At 37.9% G+C, this 17,341-nt stretch overlaps 1 protein-coding gene across 2 annotated transcripts in view; it reads right to left on the bottom strand.

Annotated features, from left to right (window-relative positions):
- The window catches only part of LOC132405525 (BTB/POZ domain-containing protein KCTD16-like), a 268,938-nt gene that overhangs the window by 78,696 nt on the left and 172,901 nt on the right, over positions 1 to 17,341 (bottom strand). The gene's annotated exons all lie outside the window — the stretch shown is intronic.

Below are 17,341 nucleotides of genomic sequence, written 5' to 3'. Positions count from 1 at the left end.
GGAGTCTCATGTAGATAGGGTGGTGAAGAAGGCTTTTGGAACGCCGGCCTTTATAAATCAAAGCATTGAGTACAGAAGTTGGGATGTAATGTTAAAATTGTACAAGGCATTGGTAAGGCCAAATTTGGAATATTGTGTGCAGTTCTGGTCACCGAATTATAGGAAAGATATCAATAAATTAGAGAGAGTGCAGAGACGATTTACTAGGATGTTACCTGGGTTTCAGCAATTAAGTTACAGAGAAAGGTTGAACAAGTTAGGTCTCTATTCATTGGAGCGTAGAAGGTTGAGGGGGGATTTGATCGAGGTATTTAAAATTTTGAGAGGGATAGATAGAGTTAACGTGAACAGGCTGTTTCCATTGAGAGTAGGGGAGATTCAAACTAGAGGACATGATTTGAGAGTTAGGGGGCAGAAGTTTAAGGGAAACACGAGGGGGTATTTCTTTACTCAAAGAGTGATAGCTGTGTGGAATGAGCTTCCTGTAGAAGTAGTAGAGGCCAGTTCAGTTGTGTCATTTAAGGTAAAATTGGATAGGTATATGGACAGGAAAGGAGTGGAGGGTTATGGGCTGAGTGCGGGTAGGTGGGACTAGGTGAGATTAAGGGTTCGGCACGGACTATGAGGGCCAAGATGGCCTGTTTCCGTGCTGTGATTGTTATATGGTTATATATGGTTATATGGTATGTCCTTTTCTAGCACGTGATGATGCTGGAAAACTAATTCACCCCTTTATATCGAATCTACATTATACTGCAGTGAATTTTTTACCAACCTTCCAAAGCAATCTATTGACAAACTTCAACTCATTCAAAACACCACTGCTAGATTTTAACCAAAACCAGGATGAGGGACATAGTACTCCCATCCTAAATGCTCTGCATTTGCTTCCTGCATCTATCAGAATTGATTTTATAGTGTTACGATCTGTTTTTAAAGCTTTTTATGATCTGGGACCAGAGTACATTGCAGAAACACTTCCGCTTCATGATCCTGCTTGAGTTCTCACGTCTCATTCCACTGATCTCTTAAACTTAAACAATCTCCCTCCAAAAATAACTGGCAGGTCAGCTTTTTCAAACTACACATTCAAACTGTGCAACTCAATACCTAAAATTAAGAGGGATATGGACTCAGTTGACACTTTCAAACACCAACTAAAAACCACTTACTAAATCTTGTTTTTAACTAATATCTTTTTTGCCTTTTTTTATTTTCACATTTATGGTTATTTTTTATTTTATTTTCAAGTTTCTGTTTTATCTCATTGTAAAGCACTTTGAAATACAATGTATGAAAAGCTTGAGAAATAAGTTATTATTATTAAAAATTTCAACATGTTCAATCACAGCCTCACTTGTATTCATGAAGCTAAATGGTCTAAAACTATGCAGTTTCCAACATGCAATATGAATTTTCTCAGCCTAAAAGAGCAGTTCTTGAATTGATATTTTAATTGTGACTTCACTGCGATCTCATTGACTTTCTTTAAAATGCTGCACTTGCGTCTCTTTAGTGTTGTTATTTTCTTCATTGCTGTTACTTTGTTAATGATAAATTTTAATGAGTTCTTTTCCCTAATTCGATATTCCACATCTCTTTCAGGTGTGGAATTCCAATTAGCCATATTATGTGCATTCACCTATATTATGTTATATTCATGACCATTAGATTTAATTAAGTCTTGCAAACACTGAAGGAATAATGAACAGAAAAATAACTTTATCAACTGAAATTATACTGACTCAGAACGGGGGACACCAGAAGAAATTTGGTAAACCTGTAAAACCAAAGCTTAGATAAAATATATTTTTCTTCCTCAGAGATGTGCATATGCAAAGTAAATATACATTTTGTAGAATTAGCAAATGCTTGGTAGAAGCAGGCTGAACAAAGTTGGTGAAATGAGCTATATCTTCATACTTTTAACTTTATGTCTTCTTGCACAAATAAGGAATTGGAGCAATACTTGTTAAATTAAATTCTTGATGATGTTATCCAAAATAAATTTTATTTTCATATTAAACTTCTGATGACCTAAATCATTTTCACTGCCTTATGACTTAAATGACCAAACTTTCAATATCAATTCCATAACATAGTGCGATTATCACAATATGGTTCCATTACCTAATTGCTCAACTTCAACATGTTAGATGTCTTCATAATGGATTACTGGGGATTTTTTTTCATTATTGTTAATCATAAAAATGATTCTAACATTGTTATAGAGGAGTGAGAGAAGGTGAAAACGATCAAACTGCAAAACACCACAAATGCAAGGTTGTGCAAGTCAGAAAATATATGGACTTGATTCCCTATACATATGATAACAACATGGATTTAGTCAGAGGTGTTTAAGATTGTGATAAGACAGATATGAAAAAGTACTTCTTCCATTATGGGGAAGCTACAGGCCATTATAGAATCATAGAATTATCACAGTATGGAAGGAAATAACTCAGACAATCGAGTCCTTATCAGCTCCATGTAAAAGCAATCTAGTCAATCCCACTCTCCTAGCCTCTCTCATAGCCCTGCAATTGCTTTAGAAGCTACTTTTTAAATGATACAATTCAATCTAATTGTACTACTCCCCGATAGTGCATCCCAAACATATGTATTGTCTACACACAGTCTGCCCACTATGGAGAAAAAATATCCTATGAAATCACTCACAAAATGTTTAAGGAACTCAGCAGGACATCCAGCATCTATGGAGCGAAATAAACAGTTTACATTTCAGGCCAGGACCCTTCATCAGGACTTTTCCTGGCATAGGAAATTAAAAAGTAGGAGGTAGTGTTCATGGGTTCAATGTCCATTTAGAAATCGGATGGCAGAGGGGAAGAAGAGTGTGAGCCTTCAGGCTTCTGTACCTCCTTTCTGATGATAGCAATGAGAAGAGGGCATGTCCTGGGTGGCAGGATCCTTAATGATAGACACCATCTTTCTGAGGCGCTGCTCCTTGAACTATGAAGGCTACGGCCCATGATGGAGCTGACTAATTTTACAACTCTCTGCAGCTTACTTCAGGCCAACTTTTCTGTCTACATCTCAAGTTTTTTTAAAATCTCTCTATCTGACCCTTTCTCGGTTTGTGGGAAAATGGCCCCAGTTGTTCAGTCTATGTATATTAAAGTCCCTCATCCCTAGAACCTATTTAGTAAATCTTTTCTACATTCTTCACAAAAGCTGTTATTTCTTCCCTAAAGACTGGACGCACTAATTCAATTGTGATCAAAACTCAGAACCTAAGTTGGTCATAATTTCCTTGTTCCTTTTGCCATTATTTTCTTTAATTACTTTATCTACTTGCCCTACCTCTTTCAATGTTCTGTTCGCACATATTGCCAGCTTGTTCCCTTCTAGCACTCCTTTCAGAATATTAGGTTCATTAGTAACTCCTCTGGATAATTCAGGAATGTCTTTAACCGGAGAATAGTCAGAAGTGTTAAGTTTTGTAACTCTAAAACTTAAAAACTAATTGAAAGGAAAACAAGGGAGGCAGGAATCCGAGGCTACCTATTTTGTACTTTAAGTGAGATGCGCACATACATGACATGGTGCGTGATGACAGTTGCCAATTGCATACTTTTACATATAACCTGCAATTAATTATTTAAATGAACAGGATTGATTAATCAAATAATAATATTGAGATTAATATTACTTAAATATTACTGACATATTATATACACAACATGAAGGTAGAACTCACCACCGAAAGAAGCAGCTAGGTAATATTGCACAGTTGTGTAGGGGTGACACAGTAGCATACCAGTTAGTATAACGTGATTATAGCACCAGCGATCACCAACAGGGTCCTATTTCCCGCCACTACCTGCAAGGAGTTTGTATGTTCTCCATGTGACTGTATGGGTTTCCTCTGTGTGCTCCAATTTCCTCCCATATTCCAAAGATGTACAGTTAGGGTTGGTGAGTTGTGGGCATGCTATGTTGGTGCTGGAAGCATGGTGATACCTGTGAGCTCTCCAGCACAATCTTCGCTGATTTGATTTGACACAAATTTGTTTCCATATTTTGATGTACATGTGACAAATAAAGCTAATCACTTATAAAATATTTCAAAAGAAGATAGTAAGATTCATGAACAAAAAAGGAAGTGAAGAATATATTAATGTTAAGTTATAAATATAAACATTCTTTATGGATATGCTGGAATACATGGCCCATTTCCATGCAGCAAATATGTTATGTTATCCTGACACTTTAATCAAAGGATTCTGAAACCAGTTAAAATTTCATTAAAAAATTGTTGCATTGACACATTGCTTCTCATGCCAAACCACCTGCGTTCACTATTAACATGTGGAAAAGTCCAAACTTAGCTCTTTCAGATACCTCAATGTCAACTTGCCTGGATCCTAAATAAAAAGGCAGTGATATGCTCTTACAGAGTGTATTAATTAATTCACCAGTGCCTGTTGATAATGTGGCATTTTATCAAAGGAATATCAAGAAGATGTATATACCCTCTCAAGAGGGACATCGTTGTTGCCTAGCGTGTGCCCAATGTGTAAGTGCTTGGTGACATAAATTCCCAATTCCTGAAGTATTGCTTCATGCAAATCTTAATTGGTCCATTATATGAAAAGGGTGAATGAAATTGAACATTGTCTATGCTTCTGCAAAATCATTACATCTGGTTAAATGGTTTCTGAAAGAAGTATTTATTTGAAATTGTGTTCTGTCCTAAGAAATCTGTACTCGTGTACTAGGCCTCAAATGATGGACCTTCAACATTTACAACCATTTTGGTGTTCTGGAATTAAGAGTTTTACCATTGCTTCTCAGTAGCTAATTATTATCATTTCTATAAGTTGATGATGCACTTAGTCCTATGTTTTTTTTATTGGTGTTAAGGACAACCATTTTGCTTCATCTCTGGCACTCAGCTTCTGTTTGAACTACACTCAGCAGCCACTTTATTAGCTACCTTCTGTACCTAATAAAGTGGCTACTGAGTATATGTTCATGGTCTTCTGCTTCTGCAGCCCATCCACTTCAAGGCTCAACTTGCTGTGCATTCAAAAGTGCTCTTTTGCACACCACTGTTGTAACATCACAAACAAGATGTTGCCTGGCCTGTTAGGTTCCTCCGGCATTTTGTGTGTGTTATCTGTTATAACATGTGGTTTTTGAGTTACTACCACCTTATTCAAGATGGCACCAATGACTAACGCAGCAGTGACATCCTGAAGACAGTTCACCAAACTACTTCTTCTCCTTTGTCCATTAAATATGATTCTACGACCAAGCTATGTACCATTGGAGCTTGTAATTTACAATCTGATTATGTGTTTTTGGGCCAACTGAGTGAACTGGTGCTGTTGCTGTCTCTCAAGTGAGATTGAAATCAATGAGGATAAGAGAGTAAGGTGAGTGGGTGTTGAGCACTATCTACCTGTGTTTGACTGGTCTCTCTCTCCCTATCATTCTCTGCTGCCAGAGGAAGGTATAGGGGTGGAGTCTTGGGTTTTGGGCAACATTTGATCACCACTGTTCACGGGTTGGACCTGTTTTTAAGAGGACTCTGCGGTTCATGTAACATGTGTTCCTGGTTTCTGGTTACACTTTTTTCATTGCTATTTTGCACAAGTTTGATCAGGACGCTTTGATGTAGACTGGCTCTGTGGCCTGCAGTCAACAAACGAGAAAACACTAAATGGAACTGACCTGAACAAAACTGAACATTCCTAGACCACTTCAAGGACTCTGCAGTTTAATGTTTAATATTCTGTGTGTTATTTGCACATTTTTTGCTGAATGTGCAGTGGGTATTTGATACTTTTGTTGAACGGGTTACAAAGTGTTTCTTTAATTCATGGCTTCCTGCGGGAAGATGAACCTGAGGGTTGTAAGCTGCACACATACGTTGATAATAAATGTACTTTTAAACTATGAATTCCCGAACCTGTCAACTTGAACCAGTCTAGCTATTCTCCCCGTCGTCTGTCATCAACAAGATGTTTTCACCCACAAAACTGCAACTCACTGGATTTTTTCTCTGTTTTTTTTTTCACCATTCTCTAAACTCTAGATACTGTTGTGCATGAAAATCCCAGGAGATGACAGCTTCTGAGATACTTAAACCACTCCATCTGGTACCAACAATCATTCCATGCTCAAGGACACATTTGTTTCCCAGTCTGATATTAGTCTGAATAACAAATGAACCTCTTGTCCAATGTCTCCATGATTATATGATTGAGTTAATGCCACATGATTGATTAGATACAGTGGATTCTGATTAATTGGGACACCTCAGGACCAGTACATTTTGGCCCAATTAAGCTGCAGCCTCAATTACTCAAAGTTTCATGGAAATAGCTGAAAAGGTATAAAAAAGACAAACTATCATTTAACTGAGTAGCAAATTATTTATTTAAAAGATATACAGAACAAATTAGAAGACTATTGATATTATGGTGGTGCTATAAAACTGTGTATTCATTCCAAATTGTTATTGATGAAGCAATTCATTCACTGTACACATTCTTTTGATTGAATACAAATGACCAAAAATCAGCACAGGACCCTAATGTAGATAACGGTCTGCCTTCATACAATACTATTGATGATGCTATTTAAAAACTGTTTGCTATAAGCGTGGTATAGCGTTCAACAGCTACACTAGTCAGAAACTGTTCAGCAACTGCTTCCTGCCCAAACTAAGTGGCATAGTGTCCCAAATAAATAAAGGGAATCCCAGCTATTAGTTTTTGTTCTTTAGGAGTTGTCCCAAATAAGCAACTACCCAGATTAACTGATGGTCTAATTATTCAGAATCCACTGCATTTGCATTAATGATTAAGTGTACAGGCATACCTAATAAAGTGGCTACTGAGTGTAAAGTTGTAATGGTATCTGGAAGTGAATACTTCCGGCAATGACCAAACCAAGGATCCAGTTATCGGTGGGTAATACCTCAAGGAAGCCTTATCCATCCCACCTTCCATCATTCTGCAGAGGACAGATGTTGAGGCAATAATTACCTAGTTGGGTTTGTTCTGCATTTTGTGGATTCATATTGACGATGTATCTCAGAGATATCCTAAACACTTCTGAGAATGTTTTGGATCAACAGATAGATCTGTCAGTTGTCATGCATGTCTGTACAAAATGATAAAATGAAATCATTGAGCAGTGCTAAAATTCTGCACAAAGTTTTATCAAAGAAATACTCTTTGATATTGGAACATAGAAAGTAAATGAAGACACCTACAGATAATCCTTTTCCCTAAATTAATTTTATTTATTCCTTATGTTGGAGCCTGTCCTTGTTTTGATCAACAATAAAAGATGCTTTGTGACAAACTGGAAAATTGTTTAGAAGCTACGACTCCTTTACAGGTTATTGTCACACAGTGGAAAGTGATGTTGAATTACTGTTCACTTATTTTCTTTTTTGCACTACGAGGGGTGATTGATAAGTTTGTGGCCTATGATAGAAAGAGATGGGTTATACAGCTCTCGTTACATGCACATGCAGTTCAACTCTTTGAGTGATTATGCAGAAAGTTTGAAGTTAATAACTCATCTTCTACCTTAGGCCACTGATGAGTTATTAACTTCAAACTTTCTGCATAATCACTCAAAGAGTTCAACTGCATGTGAATGTAACGAGAGCTGTATAACTCATCTCCTTCTACCTTAGGCCATGAACTTATCAATCACCCCTGCTGTGGACACTTTCTGGAGGTCCAAGATCCATATGCTCCATGACCGCTGGACCAAGTGTGTAAATGTAGGAGGGGACTATGTTGAAAAATAAATGTACTAAGTTTTCTAAAATTGACTCCTTCTAAGTTAGGCCACAAACTTATCAATCACCCCTGTATATATTTATTTTGTGATTTATAATAACTATTCTTTGCACTGTACTGCTGCCATGAAACTATTAATTTCATGTGATATAAGACAGTGATAACAACTTGATTCAGATTCTGACTTGAATTTCCACAATAGTCAATTACATGCCCATGTTCTCCATCTTGCTGCCAATGTTTCTACTTGTTGTCTCCCCAGAATAACCTCATCAGTGATTTCTCAGTGACTAAGGCACAATACCACAGGCAAACTTCAGGAAGGACAAATTAAATTGAGTAACTAGAAGTGGTGTGGAATATTAATTATTCAAAATCTTTATTGGACCAATGTTCTAAAATTCACTTACCTTCATGTATATCACAATCATTTACAGAAGAAGTACCTCATGAATACTTCATTACTTGCATCTCTCAATTATCCAGAGACTGAATATTACGAATGAAAACTAATTGTGAAGGAGATACCTAGGTTTTCAAATGGCCCATCAGTTTCATGCAGGAAGTGTCAAATTCAAATCCCAGGACCGTCCCTCACGAACACTTCTGCGTCAGTCAGGGGAATTTGATATCCTCTCAAAAGCTCTTACCAATTAAGTGCTGCACAATTCAGAAGCACTCCTACTTCAATGAGAAGTACAAAATCAGATACCCTTCAAAGGGCTTGGTTTAATTCATGCTTTTTCCTGCAGAGGGACGGGGATTCATGGTAATCAAAAGAGATTTACCACAAAAGCTGCATCAGGTTTCTGGCTCAGACACCAGTGGTGAGAAGTTGGAAGCAAAGAGAAAATGTAAGAATGAATGCAAATCATGCCATGTGTTAATTTAGTTTAGGAATTTGCAACTGAGCCACGTGCAGAGAAACTGGATGTTAAACAGTCAATCTGTAATAAAGAACATTTTAATCAAGAGCCCACTACTGGCAAATTCAATTGAATTTCCAATTGAAGGCACTGGGTGACCAAAAGGTTTCATGCATACAAGGCATTTTATTCATAGTTGCAGAATCTGAGAAGGAAAGTTCAAGACCAAGTCCAAAGCCTTGGAGACAAGTTGTTTATGATGCAGTGGGGCTGATGGGGTGGGGTGGATGGGTATTATTATATATCAGACAGTACCGGCATTGATCAAAGGGTACAGATGACAGGGTAGAATTAGGCTACTAGAGATTTATGGGGATTATTTTTGTTATTGGAGGGTAGTTTGCTGGTATATGAGGATAACAATGTTGATTGACTGGGAGATTGCTATGATGGTCTGGAAAACGTGAAAGGCCTGTCAAATGGTGAAAAGTCTTAACAGAATGGAGGTGGAGAGGATGTTTACAATGATGGGACAGCCAAAGACTAGAGGACACAGCCTCAGAATAGAGGGGTGATCTTTTAGAATGGAGACAAGGAGAGAGTGGGGTATCTGTGGATTTGCCACAGGCAGCTGCGGAGGTCAAGTCTTTATGTGTATTTAAAGCAGAGCTTGATAGATTTGTGTTTGGTCAGGGCATGAAGGGACATGAGGAGAAGGCAAGAGATTGGGGCTGAGAGGAATATTGGATCAGCTAGGATGAAATGGCAGGGCAGACTCGGTGGCCTTATGTTGATATCTCGAGGTTTTTGGTGTTTGATGATTAGAGGGATGTCAGGTCAGTTCCATAAAATAGAAACTTGAGGAGCTGGATGGAATATGGGGAACAGTGGCTGTAACTGGCTGTCAAGTGAGGATTGTGAAGTTGAGAAAGGTGATAACCAATAATTGTGTGCTGTACAGCACAGGAAGGGGAACTGGCTAAACTCTTTTCTTTAAGATGAGCCGAGTTCCTAAATTCAGCATGTATAGGTCAGCCCCCTTCATCACACAAAGAAGCAGATCTCACAGGCATTTTGAAAGATAACTTCTGCATGAATAGCATGGACAATGTATGTGTTAATGGAAATGGCTGTAATCTGTACAAAGCTCTCCATTCCACACCATTTCTAGAATTTTCCGTTTATCAGTGCATCAAATACACAAAGACCTAGAACTTGGGAAGTTTTCAGAGTTTGATTTTTCACTAATATTTGATCAATTAATGTACTAAAACATGGCACTACACAAGACAATATCTGCCACAATTTGATTAAAAGCATGCCTTCTATAGTAAAAAATTACACATTTGGTTTCTAAATTATTTTTCCAACCTCCCTTAATGTGAATTAGCATGACAGTTAGACAGGATAATATATAGAATTAAAAGAAATGGTGATTAAATTACTTTGTCAAAGATACCTCTGTGAAGAAATTCACTCCTCGTCAGCAGTTGAATGGAGTGAATTATAGCAGAGGAGCACAGATGTTCATGAAAAGCATGTTCAGTGCTACTGGGCAGTAGGACTCTACTGAAGGGTGGCTGTATTATTTTAGCAGACTCAATCCAGATACCACAGACTAAATATGGTCACAGTTAACCAGTCAATTGGAAACACGTATCTAAGATCGATAGAATTGGCGGGTAACAGAAAACTGAAATGTACTCTGATTACAGAATTGTTATTATGGAGGCTTAACTGTGTTCTGAAGCTAGTTTTACTTAATAGAAAAATATGACAGGTCCCAAAATATACTTTTAGTTCTCTAAATTACACATGTCCAATTTTAGTTCTCTTATATCTGCTTTAAACTTACTCTTATTAATTTAATCATTTATTAGCTTTACATTTGCATTTTCTTGCCCTCAGCTTAACTTTCTTACACCCTTACATTGCCTTATTGATTTTATTTAATCTTTTTCTTTGATAATAACCCCTGTACAGCTTCTTCCTTTAGGTGATAAATTATCCCGATGTCCTTCCATAGCCCTTCATGCTGTTTTCAGCATCCTCCTCAACACCTGCTTGTCCCTTGCATGGCTTGGTGATCACCACATAAATTTCAAGTGCAGTAAGACCAGTCCCTTAACAAGGCTTAGCATAATCCAGCTGCATTTATTATTCTGCATAACCCAACATTTATTTGCATTTTAATTGTTTGACATTGAGCCTCAATATTGAAAATGATGTTGTTCTCAAATCTGTTTTAAGTTTCTCTTTACTAATCACATTCCATTTATTGCATGCTTATTTCATTTTCTTCACTCAAGGCCCAATATTTACATGTCAATATTAAATTTAATTTGTGTTACCATTTGTACAACTATTCCAAGTACTTCTGAAAATCTCACATATCAAATATGAGGGCTGTTAACTCCCACTACTGCTTCATTTATGCCCACAAACATTTTAACTCTGTTGATTACTTGAATTTCTCATGTTACTCAATAATGCGCAGTAATGTATACCAAGAATGTCAGCCAGGGTGGTCTCTATCCAGAAACCATAGATGAACTAAGAGATCCACTCCCTACAAGTCTATATCTGCAGCATTCAAACTGAGCAGCCCTGACCTCTACAGGAAATTGAGGTGTGATCTTTGTAAAGTTATCCGGGATGTCAAGAGGCAGCACCAGCCTGAAACAAAAAAAAACACCAGCCCATAGTACAAAATGAAGTCAGGCAGTATTGCTGGCAACAATGCATCCCTTCCTGAAGAGCCTAAGTGCATTCTCTCATTCTATTTGTGTTTTGAACAGAAGGACAATGAAATGACCCCACCCGTCCCAATAGCTTCCAGCAGACCGGCAACCACAGTCACCATTGTAGACATTGGATTAGTCTCCTGAAAGTGAACCTGGCCATGTCATTAGATCCAGTGTGGAATGACTGGCAGGAGTATTTGTAGACACTATTAAACTCTTCCTATTCCATTCTAAGGTTCCTACCTGCTTTATGAAGATCACTATCATCCCAGTGCCAAAGTAAATAAGGTAATATGCCTACATGACTATCACCAACGACTCTGCTATCCACCATTGCGAAATGATTCTGGAGCCTGATCAGAGCACACACTAACTCCGTCCTCCCAGACAACTTTAACCCATTGCATTTCAACTTCCACCAAAACAGGTCCACTGCGAATGCCATCACCTACACTTATCTTTGGCGTATCTGGATAACAATGACACATACAAAAACTCCTATTTAATGACTACAACTCTGACTGAAATAGCATTATTCCAAACAGACTTAACTTCAAAGTCCTAGGCTCTACACCTCCTTATTTAATAGGATCCTTGACTCTCTGATGAATAGAACCACAATCAGTAAGGAAAGGTAGCAATGCCTTTGTCACTTTTGTCCTTAGCACAGGTTCTGCCCCCATATACAAATTTTATACAAATACACAGATGACACCTCTGTAGTGGGCCAGATCTCAAATATTGACCAAGTGAAGTACAGGAAGGAGGTAGGCAGCCTACCAGCGTGACACTAAGATAGCAGCCTTTCCCTCAATCTCTCAATGTCAGCTGGTCATTGACTGAGGAAGTGAGGCAGAACACATGTCCCTGCAGAGATTCTGTGGTAAAGATGGTTGAGAGCTTCAAGCTCCAAAGTGTAAATATCAGACTTGTGTCTAATCACAAGAACACTATGGCCATAAAAGCACACCAGTGCTTCTACTTCCTTACAAGTCTAAAGGAACTTGGCAGTTTCCCATTCAGCCTCACAATTTTTATTAAAGTACCACAGAAATCATTCTATCTAGATACATCATGGCTCAGTACGGTATCTACTCTTCCCAGTACTGCAATAATTTGCAGAGGGTTGAGGATACAGTTCAAAACAAGTTTCACTTTCCTGGATTCTGTATGCACTTTCCTCTGCCTTGGGACAAACAAAGAAACTTGGTACATAAGGTGGCAATAAGCCACTTACCGTTAGGAATGTCTCCAGTCATTTTTATGGCTCCTAATAATTACCATACATTCTTCTGATAATATAGCCAATTGTAACAAAACAGAGATTCCCAAAGGGAGGGAACAAGATTACTGTGAAGTTCCAGAGGTGTCAAGGCCCACAGGGGGCAATTACATCACAATGATCAGTGTTGGTTCTACTGCGTAATCAGAGCTTGTCATACTACACTTTTGGGTGCAATTTCTGTCAAGATGATGAATTTTACTGAAGTTCAAAATTTAAAATGCACTGGGCTTCTAACAGTATCCCAGCTAATTTGACATAACATTGTGGATTGAGAATGAACTCATTATCTCTACTGCTGTCACTTTCAAATTCTCTATTCATTTGACCATCTTTGTTTTGTTATGTTGATCAGATTTACGTAGATTGTTCCGACCATCACTTTTCACAGGATATTGCTCAACTTCCATCCCACCACCACAATCCATCTCACCAAATTGCCACCAGTCTAACATTACAGCACTTATATGAATCGTTGTACAAACCAAATTCAAATCAGCAAATTTGCAGGCGACACCAAGATTGGGTTCGTAGTGGACTGTGAGAAAGGCTTTTAAATCTTACACTTGGATCTGGACCAGCTGAAAAAAATGGGCTGAAAAATGGCAGATGGAATTTAATGTAGACAAGCATGAGATGTTGCACTTTGGGAGGACAAACCAAGGTTGGACTTCCATGGTGAGTGGTAGCACACTGAGGAATGCAGTCAAATTCCTTGAAAATGACAACACAGGTAGATAGAGTTGTAAGGAGAACTTTTGGCACATTGTCCATCATAAATCAAAAGTACTGAGTACAGAGTTGATTTGTTATGTTGACATTGATTAAAATGTTGGTGAGGCCTAATTTGGGGTATAGTGCCCATTTCTGGTCACTACCTACAGGAAAGATATCAATAGGATTAAAATACACAGATAAAATTTACTAGAATATTGTCAAGTTAAATAGGCTAGAACTTTATTCCCTGAAGCATAGAAGATTAAGGGGAGAGGTATACAAAATGATGAGGAATATCGATAGGGTAAATGCAAGCAGGCTTTTTCCATTGAGGTTGGGTGAGCCTAGAACTAGAGATCATGTGTTAAGGATCAAAGATGAAATATTTCACGGGGACACGAGTGGGAACTTCTTCACGCAGAGGGTGGGAACAGTGTCAAACAAACTGCCAGCAAAAGTGATGGATGTGGGTTTGATTTCAAAATTTAAGAGGAATTTAGATAGGTACATGGGTGGGAGTGGTGTGGAGGCAGATTAATATTACAGCATGGACTAGATGTTACAAAGGACCTGTTTCTGTGCTGTGCTACTCTATGACTCTAAATCCATTTCATCGTCTACCTTGTAATACCTCGTGGGTCCGAGTATAAGTTGTGCTATTTCATTTGAAACTCTGCTCACAGGCTCTTGTATGTCAAAAGTATTATTACCATGATCAATTCGCACATTAGCTCTCAGTCATCAGGATTTATCTGACAGGTGTTTCCTTTCAAAGTCCTGCATGATTTTTATTAAGCAATAGCTATGAAAATACTTCAAAGCTCAAGAATCACTTCCCTAACTGTCCTGCTACACTGAAGGCAAGGCTCCAGGTCTGAAATCACTTGGGATTTTCTTTAATCAACTTTCAAGTTCTTTATGTTATTTCCCCGCAATAGAATCTCACCAGCTTCTAGTGCAGGGGTTCCCAAACTTTTTTATGCCTTGGAGCCTTACTATTAACAAGGGGTCCGTGAGTCCCATGTTGGGACCCCTGTTCTAATCTTATGTTCCTTATTATAATCAGGCCAATGTAATTGAAATTTGCTGAGACCGCTTCAGCACCCCAAACGATACATTCCTTGCACCCAATGAAGGGCTCTCAGACTACAGTGTACTGAACAGTCATGAGCACTCAGCAGTCAAAGACATCATCGTAGTATTCCAAATCAACTGATTATTCGGACTTCTGTTATTAGGCTGCAATCTTTGTGCTCTGGTAATCTAGTTCTTTTAATAACCCACAATCTGGTTACTTGAAAAATGTTTTAGGATTAGTAAAAAATAAGATAAAACCTTTTGTTTTATTTTCATAGACATGTTTGATGAAGTTGTAGACTTAGAATAGTATCTAATTTTGCAATCAAACAACTGCAGCTGATGAAGGACTAAACCTGAAATGCAATGCATATTCTATAATGATTCCTGTCTTTCCATTTCAGAATAAGATCCCAGAGGTTCAAGACATGTACATTGAATGAGGCTGCACAATGATCTCGAGATGAGGAAGGTGAGGTAAGGGAGGATGGAACCTTCTCCTGGCATCATGTGAAAGAGGACTAGACAGAGTAGTCAAATGCCTTCCTCTACTCTGAATTTTTTTTTATTTTGTTTCATCTTTGCTAGACAGGGGTCTGGTTGGATTTAATATTTTGTATCCGAACCCCAACCTGGAAATTTAACTAGGGGTCCATTGTGATGGCCTTTATAGAAAAATAGGCCCACATTAAGCATGGTAGGATTTAGCTGGAATATCAACAGTGGAGATGCTCAGTCGACTTCAGCAGATTGAAACTCACAGTGGATGAGGAATGGAAGGCTAGCCAGCAGAAGCTCGATAGAGTAAAGTCTAGAATTGGTAAGTGCATGGATGAGGATTTCAGTAGCTAATGAGCTGACTTAGGGAGGTGAATATGGGTAACGAACTGAATGGAAGTTCAGCTCAGTAAAATACTACATACATCAAGGCACTTAACTGGTTCATGACTTTTTTTGTAGTTTTAAACATATTCTGCTTTTCTCAGACAAATGTATTTTCAGCAATACATTTCAGTCAACTTGCTTTCCTCATAAATAGTTCATTCCAACCCATCAACTCCAGTCAACTGTCAAAACAATTCCATCATACCCACTCTCTCACTCATTTCCCTGCAATCCATTCTCACTCGCATGTCCATTAACTCCCCAGTCCTCCGGACACCTACCTTGGACTGCAAGCTTCACACAGATACCACTGGAGGTTAGTTCTCAACCCGGGTCACAGTAGCTGAAAGACAACGGCACTGCTGGCCTGACCACTACGTCACTCGGCTTGGGCTCAATGGAATCAGCTAAAGTTTTGCTTTTAGAAATAACTTCCTGGATTTGTCGATAATGACACAATAATCCAACAAACCTGGGATAATTGCACATGCCAATTTTAGCACAGAAATAAGGATGATGAAGCTCTCCTCAACAAGCAGTGCTAATTCAATATAACCAATTCATCAGAAATGGCATGAAGTTAACATTCTTCATTAAGCACAAACCAACTACAGTCTAAAACATCTTGAATATGTTACACACTGTTGCTCTGTTGCATTAGATGTGAGAAAGCTTTAAATGACACACACAGTCATAGTTATAATTTGGCAAGTACTCTAGGTTAATTTTATAAACATGGATTGTATTTTTCTATAAATAAATATTTCAAATATAATGGATTTTAAAAATGTGAAAATATTTCCAATAGATTTACTTGTGGTATTTAAACTTTACATCTCACTGAATCATATATTTTCCAATCTTTAGTTAGCATGCTTAGAAACTTTATTAAAAACTGTAGCTTTTCAAATTCAAAATTCTGTAATGTAATTGGCTACACAATCAACTCCTCAGATGGAGAGTACCATCGAAACTCCTTTGAACTAATACCTGATAGCAATTAGGGCTGGAAAAGAGGAAATTTACTCCCAACAGTTCAAAGAGAACCAACTGTTTTCATTGACTCCCTAAGCCAATGACAGGCATTTGCTCTGGAGAAGCTGCCTCTGGAATTATATGCTTAGGTTTAGAAATCCATTTTGTTTAAATATGCATTCTTAAACTAAAGATTAGGAAAAAAGATAAATTGCTACTCATATTTTAGAAAATTTACTTTATTTCTGACTCCTTAAATCATTTTTCATTACAGGCAATCCCAGCTTCTTTAAGGGTTCTGTTCCTCAGTATGCCAGTATCAGCATCTGATTTTTCCATAAATTAGAAACATCCATTTTCTATATCTACTCTTAAGTTTTCCTCTATATAAACTTGCTATGATTCTTTGAATAATCACCCTAACACTATTTATAAGTAAATTACTGGAAAACATATTATATTCAGTTATTAATGACTTCCGGGAAACATTCCTTATTGTTGTTATTATTACTTTTAATATATTAGTACTTTTTTCTCAGCAGAGATTGGTAAAACCTGAGGAACAGGCATTGCCAAGCACACTCATTTCCCAGTTGCTAGGAAACTTTGGTGTTCAGTATTGTCACTTTCTGAAGATCTACATAAATATTGCTGTGTATGCCTAATTGTTTAATGCTATTGTGTGGTGACACAATAGTGGGTGATACAAGTGGATGATACCAGTTGTTGATACCACTTTCCAACTTTGTATTTCATTTGCCACTTCTTTTCCCATTGCCCTAAACTATCTAAGTCTCTCTGCAGGCTCTGTTTCCTCAACACTACCCACTCCTCCACCTATCTTTGTATCATTGGCAAATTTAGCCACAAAACTATTAATCTCATAGTCCAAATCCTTGACATACATCGTAAAAAGCAGCAGTCCCAACACTGACGCTTGTGGAACTCCACTGGTAACCGGCAGCCAGACAGAATAGGATCCCTTTATTTCCACTCTGTTTTCTC

Source organism: Hypanus sabinus, chromosome 15 (genome assembly GCF_030144855.1).
Source record: "Hypanus sabinus isolate sHypSab1 chromosome 15, sHypSab1.hap1, whole genome shotgun sequence".
In the NCBI taxonomy this organism is placed as follows: Eukaryota; Metazoa; Chordata; class Chondrichthyes; order Myliobatiformes; family Dasyatidae; genus Hypanus; species Hypanus sabinus.
Note: the sequence above shows the minus strand (reverse complement) of the source record. Positions and strands in the feature narration are given on the sequence as shown.